We start from the raw sequence: 6,000 nt of genomic DNA on the forward strand, positions 1-6,000 counted from the left end.
GCAATGGCGGTTTCGAACACTTTAGCAACAAAAAGGAGTGAAAGATGCCCACATTTGATAGCTCAAATAAGAACTTTTGGGCATCTAACAACTCTCCCTAACTAGATTCTTGCTTGTCCTCAAGCAAAGTATGCCTCTGGAAGAACCAGAGGATTTACTTTAAGAAAAAGGTTTCTCCGAAGTCGGATAAAATGGCTCAAACACAAGAAAATCAACCAGGCACAAGTTCAAAATGGTTAGAATAACATAATACACAAGAACTAAAACTTTATAGTAATGTAAAACATGTAAAAATCCACAACATTATTATCTTGAATATGAATCACCCTATCTCTCCTCTTCGAATAATGATTGAAGAAATTACGCGTTTGCAACCGCGGGAATAATCTCTCTCTCTCCAACAAACAATGAAGAAATCAATTCAATTCATACAATGTCTAACAATTATAAATGAAAATGCGGAAGCGCGAAGATCACTAAGGACTTTTCCGGTTGTAGCTTGGTTAGGTTTACAAACAAGGGTCATTTCTAAGGCCATTGAAATCGAAATTGCCGATGTAAAAGAGACATTCACTGTACACTATTCACACATCTCAACTTCGTTCCATTTGTTTCTCATTTGAAACCTTCACAACTCTTATTTCATAACTCAAATTTGTTTTTCTTCCAAGCAAGCATTCATTTTCATTTTCTCTATTTTTTCTTTTCTTTTAACATCGTATTCACACATCAGATGTTTCTCTTTTCTAAATTTTTTTCAATGCTTGCACGATTTTTCACGAGTTGTGGCACTTACCGATTCTCATTTTCGTTCTCCCCAACTTATCTTTTACTCACCCTAAGTGAATGCACTTGACTTTTTACGGCAAAAGAACAATTATCAAAAAATTTCGGGTTTCAAGAAAAAATATTTTTGACATCTCGCTTTATTTCAAGCAGAGATTCAACTGTTTAAGCTCAAAGGGGTTAACGAATACTCTCTCTGCTCATGGGTAAGTTGTATTTGGAACTGGTTGTGCTCAAAAGAAAACAAGTGCCTTGATCATTTCTAATTGCTTCCACAAATTCACAATAATAAAAGACCAAGCATGATTCAAATGAATCAACAAAGTTTATTAGAATCCAGCATTTAAGTGTACAATGGAGGTTTCCTCACAATTTGTGGTTCTAAGTCCTAGATGAAACATTCATTCAATTATGTTGCAAAAAGAACAATATTCAATTACGAAAAGAGTAAAGTTCTTAATGCATTCTAAAATTCTAACCGGAGGTAACCATGTACCTTAGCATTATTCGCTTGTTTATTTTTATCATTGTCATCCAAGCTCGGATGCACCTTCATTGGATACTTCTTTGAGGAGCAACCAATCTAAAAGGTTTGACACTCAACAACCAAAAATTTATTAAAACAAAAGAAATTTAAACCAAACACACTAATTTAAAACATAATTAATAACCATTACTTCAAAATTTTAAAAATGTGCGTGGGGGATAAAACACCCAAAATGTACTTAACCAAAACCAAAATACTACAAATCTGAAAATACAATAAAATAAAACATAACATAAAAATAAAACAAACTTAGCCCTCAAAGGACTCAGAACCCTCATCACTACCGACTTCAGAACCGGTAGCATCATCACTATCATCATCATCATCATCACCACCATCATCACCATCCTCAACACCACCAGAAGCATCAGCACCAGAAGCACCGACACCCGCCCCCTCTCCGAAAATAGGCCTGTCCACAGGCCAGCTCGCGTGCTGCAGAAACTGCTCACGCGTCATTAGAGAGTGCTCTCCAGAGGGGTCATGCGCCTGCAACTGTAACAACTGCATAGAATCGTGAATATCAACCATGGCACGCAGAGTTGCCGCCATCCAATCCCAATTATAGTTGCAGACAGCCTGCTGGAAAGGATCGAAACCATGAGCAAAAACACCAGGACCATCAATAGTCCCGGTATTACCAGCAGCTGAAATACTCCTGAAGTTCTTCGGTTTGCAATACTTGCCCACATATCTGTCATCGATGGCTGGCGGAATCCTCACTTGACTTCGGGAGGGTAGCTTCACCCTCGAATGTTGGCACAAAGCCATGATGAGACACGGGAAAGCAAGGGGACAGTTAACTCGTGCCCCCGACTTTAGCCCGCTCTCAATCACGGACTTCAACTCTAAAGCAATTATCCTCGCCACATCAATCTGAATATTCGTGAGAATGCAGTGAACCAAGTGTGCCACTGGGATCGGCACGGTTGAAGTGTGAGACTTGGGTTTTATATTTGTCAGAACCAACATAAGGATCAGTTGAGCCATGGGAATCATGTCCTCCCTATGGTATCTCATCGGAACCCCAGATGGGTTCAACTCAACTGATTTCCCCTTAAATAATAGGGCAGTAGAAATGGAGTCGGTATCCTGGTGAAGCCTCAAATGCCGGTGGTATGTGTCCCTCTCATTTGCCCCCAGATGGAGCGGTTCACCCAGTACACGGTTGATAGCATCACGATCGAAAGCAACCGGACGGCCGGACACTCTTGTCGTCCATGTGAATGGCTCGTCGTCGTTAGGTAGTGCGTTCGCGTAGAACTCACGCACTATTTCGATGTCATAGTGCTCAAGCGGAGCAATCAACCGGTCCCACCTCTTGCTATGAATCAACCCAACAAATGTACGGTATTCGCCCTCGGGGTTGATTATAAACCTCTTCTCAGGCAAATTTTTTCTCTTTTCCAAAGCCACATATCTAGCCGCTTGCTTTGCCCCGACAAATTTGTCGGTGTCGAACTGTATGGGCACGGTACGGGAAGTGCTCCCGACCTTTCTCTTTTTAGAAGCGCTCGACCTGGATGCCATCTGCAAAGTTATAGAGAAGAAACAACACAAACACAAAACATATTAGAAAGCAAAACAGAAACTTCAACTACTGCATGGTCGCTGCTGCTTCGCCTAGCGAAGCTTCGCTACAGGTTCGCCTAGCGAAGTGGCAGCGAATGCTCGCCACTGATTCGCCTAGCGAGGTGCTAGCGAATGTTACGGGTTCTGGGTTTTGCAATGTTTAACAACCAAATTCCAGAAAACCCTAAGTCCTATTGTACCCATTTCAGAAACAAAGTGATATATCATGCAAGGCATAGTTCTAAGATACATGCAAATCTAAACCCACATGCAAAACCTAATGATACCCACTCTCCCAAATTCACCCTAAATGTCTCATATTCAGAAATTTCAAGCAAATTGGAAACATAAAGTAATGAAGAAAGGGAAAACCTGATTTGAGAGATTGATTGAATTTGAAAATCACAGTTAGGTTTGTAATGCAATGTTAGGGTTTGAGTGAGATGGAATGTGAGAGTGATTGTGAGTTCTGGTTCAGACTACAACACTTAAAAATGGTTTTTGGGCCCAAAAGAGTGGCCTGCTGAGAATTAAATGAGTTTCTTCCACGCAGCGCTCGCTACTGCTTCGCCTAGCGAGCAGCTAGCGAATGAGCTCGCTACTGCCTTCGCCTAGCGAACAGCTAACGAGCATGACAGCATTTTGATTTTTCAAAATAGCATTCCAAGCACATATCAGCAAGGTTTATCAATTTGAACACCAATACCAACACAATAAAAAGCGGTAAATACTTACAATGTTGGGGTGCCTCCCAACGAGCGCTTGTTTAACGTCGGATAAGCTCGACGGTTCGATGCTCACAGAGGAGCATCCAAGGAAATAGCACAGCTCCCGCGATCCACATGACCGCCGAGATAAACCTTCAAACGTTGGCCATTTATCGTCCAACTCTCTTTCTTTTCCATGTCCTCAATGACAATAGCTCCATATTCCTTGACTTCTTTGACCCGAAATGGCCCGGACCATTTAGATTTCAATTTTCTGGGGAATAACTTCAACCTGGAGTTGAACAATAGGACCAACTGTCCGGGCACAAATTCCTTCTTTCGAAGCTTTTTGTCATGATACTTTTTTACCTTCTCTTTGTAACACCAACTCGACTGATATGCGGCATTGCGCATCTCTTCCAACTCAAGCAGTTGCACTTTCCTTTTTTCACCGGCCAAATCCTTATCAAAGTTTAATAATTTCAGGGCCCACAATGCTTTGTGCTCCAATTCAACCGGCAAATGGCAAGTTTTACCAAACACCAATTGAAAAGGAGTTAGCCCAATTGGAGCTTTAAAAGCGGTACGGTATGCCCATAACGCTTCATCCAATTTTTGTGACCACTTTTTTCTCGAATTTGACACGGTTTTTTCAAGAATTCTCTTAATCTCACGATTAGAGACTTCGACTTGACCATTAGCTTGTGGGTGATACGGAGTCGTCACTCTATGTGATACACCGTAATGTTTTAAAACATTTTCTAACGGTGCATTACAAAAGTGTGACCTTCCGTCACTAATCAACACTCGGGGGGTTCCGAAACGGGAAAAGATGTTTTTCTTCAAAAAATTTATTACCGTTTTCGCATCCTCCCAAGGTGAGGCAATCGCCTCAACCCACTTAGAAACATAATCAATCGCCACAAGCATATACTCGTTACCATAAGAGGGTGGGAATGGTCCTACAAAATCGATACCCCAAAAATCAAATACTTCAACCTCTTGGATGTTTTGGAGAGGCATCTCGTCTCTCTTACCAATCCCACCACTTCTCTAGCAACTATCACAACTTTGCGCATGGGTATGTGCGCCTTTCAAAATAGTAGGCCAATAAAATCCTGACTGAAAGACTTTAGTGGCCGTTCTCACCCCATTATAGTGTCCGCCGTAAGGCGAGTTGTGACAATGCCAGAGAATGCTTTGCACCTCATCGTCGGTAACACACCTTCTCAAAAGGTTGTCACCACCCAACTTAAACAAGTATGGGTCATTCCATACGTAGTACTTGGCATCCGAGAGAAATTTCCTTTTTTGGTTCGAAGTTAGGTCGGGAGGCACCAAACCACTAGCCTTGTGGTTCGCAAAGTCCGCAAACCACGGCCTAACTTGAATTTTGAAAAGTTTTTCATCAGGAAACTCTTCTCGGATTTCTTTCTCTGAAGCGGTAACCTCCACATTAACTAAGCGAGATAAATGATACGCCACCAAATTTTCCGATCCTTTCTTGTCTTTGATTTCAACATCAAATTCTTGCAACAAGAGGATCCAACGAATGAGCCTTTGCTTCGAATCCGGTTTGGTGAGCAAATATTTAATCGCCGAGTGGTCGGTATACACCACGACTTTGGACCCTATAAGATAAGACCTAAACTTTTCAAGCGCATACACTATCGCAAGTAATTCTTTTTCAGTGGTGGCATAGTTAATTTGAGCCTCATTAAGAACTTTACTTGCGTAATGTACCGCATGAATTTTTTTCTCTTTTCTTTGGCCTAATACCGCTCCGATTGCATAGTCGCTCGCATCACACATGAGCTCAAAATTTAAATTCCAATTTGGAGCGACTATAATTGGAGCGGTAACCAATTTTTCCTTTAAAATCTCAAGTGCTTGTAAACACTCATCAGTTAAAAGAAATACCTGGTCCTTAGCTAGCAAATTACTCAAAGGCTTAGCTACCTTTGAGAAGTCTTTGATAAAGCGCCGATAGAAACCGGCATGCCCCAGAAAGCTTCGGATTCCCTTCACATTCATCGGAGGAGGTAACTTTTGAATCACTTCAACTTTAGCACGATCAACTTCAAGCCCTCTTGAAGATACTTTATGCCCAAGCACGATCCCCTCGGTCACCATGAAGTGGCACTTCTCCCAATTAAGCACAAGGTTTGTCTTCACACATCTTTCAAGCACCGCTTCCAAGTTTGCCAAGCATAGACTAAAGGAACCACCAAATATGAGAAGTCATCCATAAAGACTTCCATTGTTTTTTCGATAAGGTCGGCAAAAATAGTTTGCACACATCTTTGGAAAGTCGCTGGTGCATTGCATAACCCAAAAGGCATTTTACGGTATGCGAAAATTCCAAAGGGGCATGTGAAAGCCGTCTTT

Source organism: Lathyrus oleraceus, chromosome 5, assembly GCF_024323335.1.
Source record: "Lathyrus oleraceus cultivar Zhongwan6 chromosome 5, CAAS_Psat_ZW6_1.0, whole genome shotgun sequence".
NCBI lineage: Eukaryota > Viridiplantae > Streptophyta > Magnoliopsida > Fabales > Fabaceae > Lathyrus > Lathyrus oleraceus.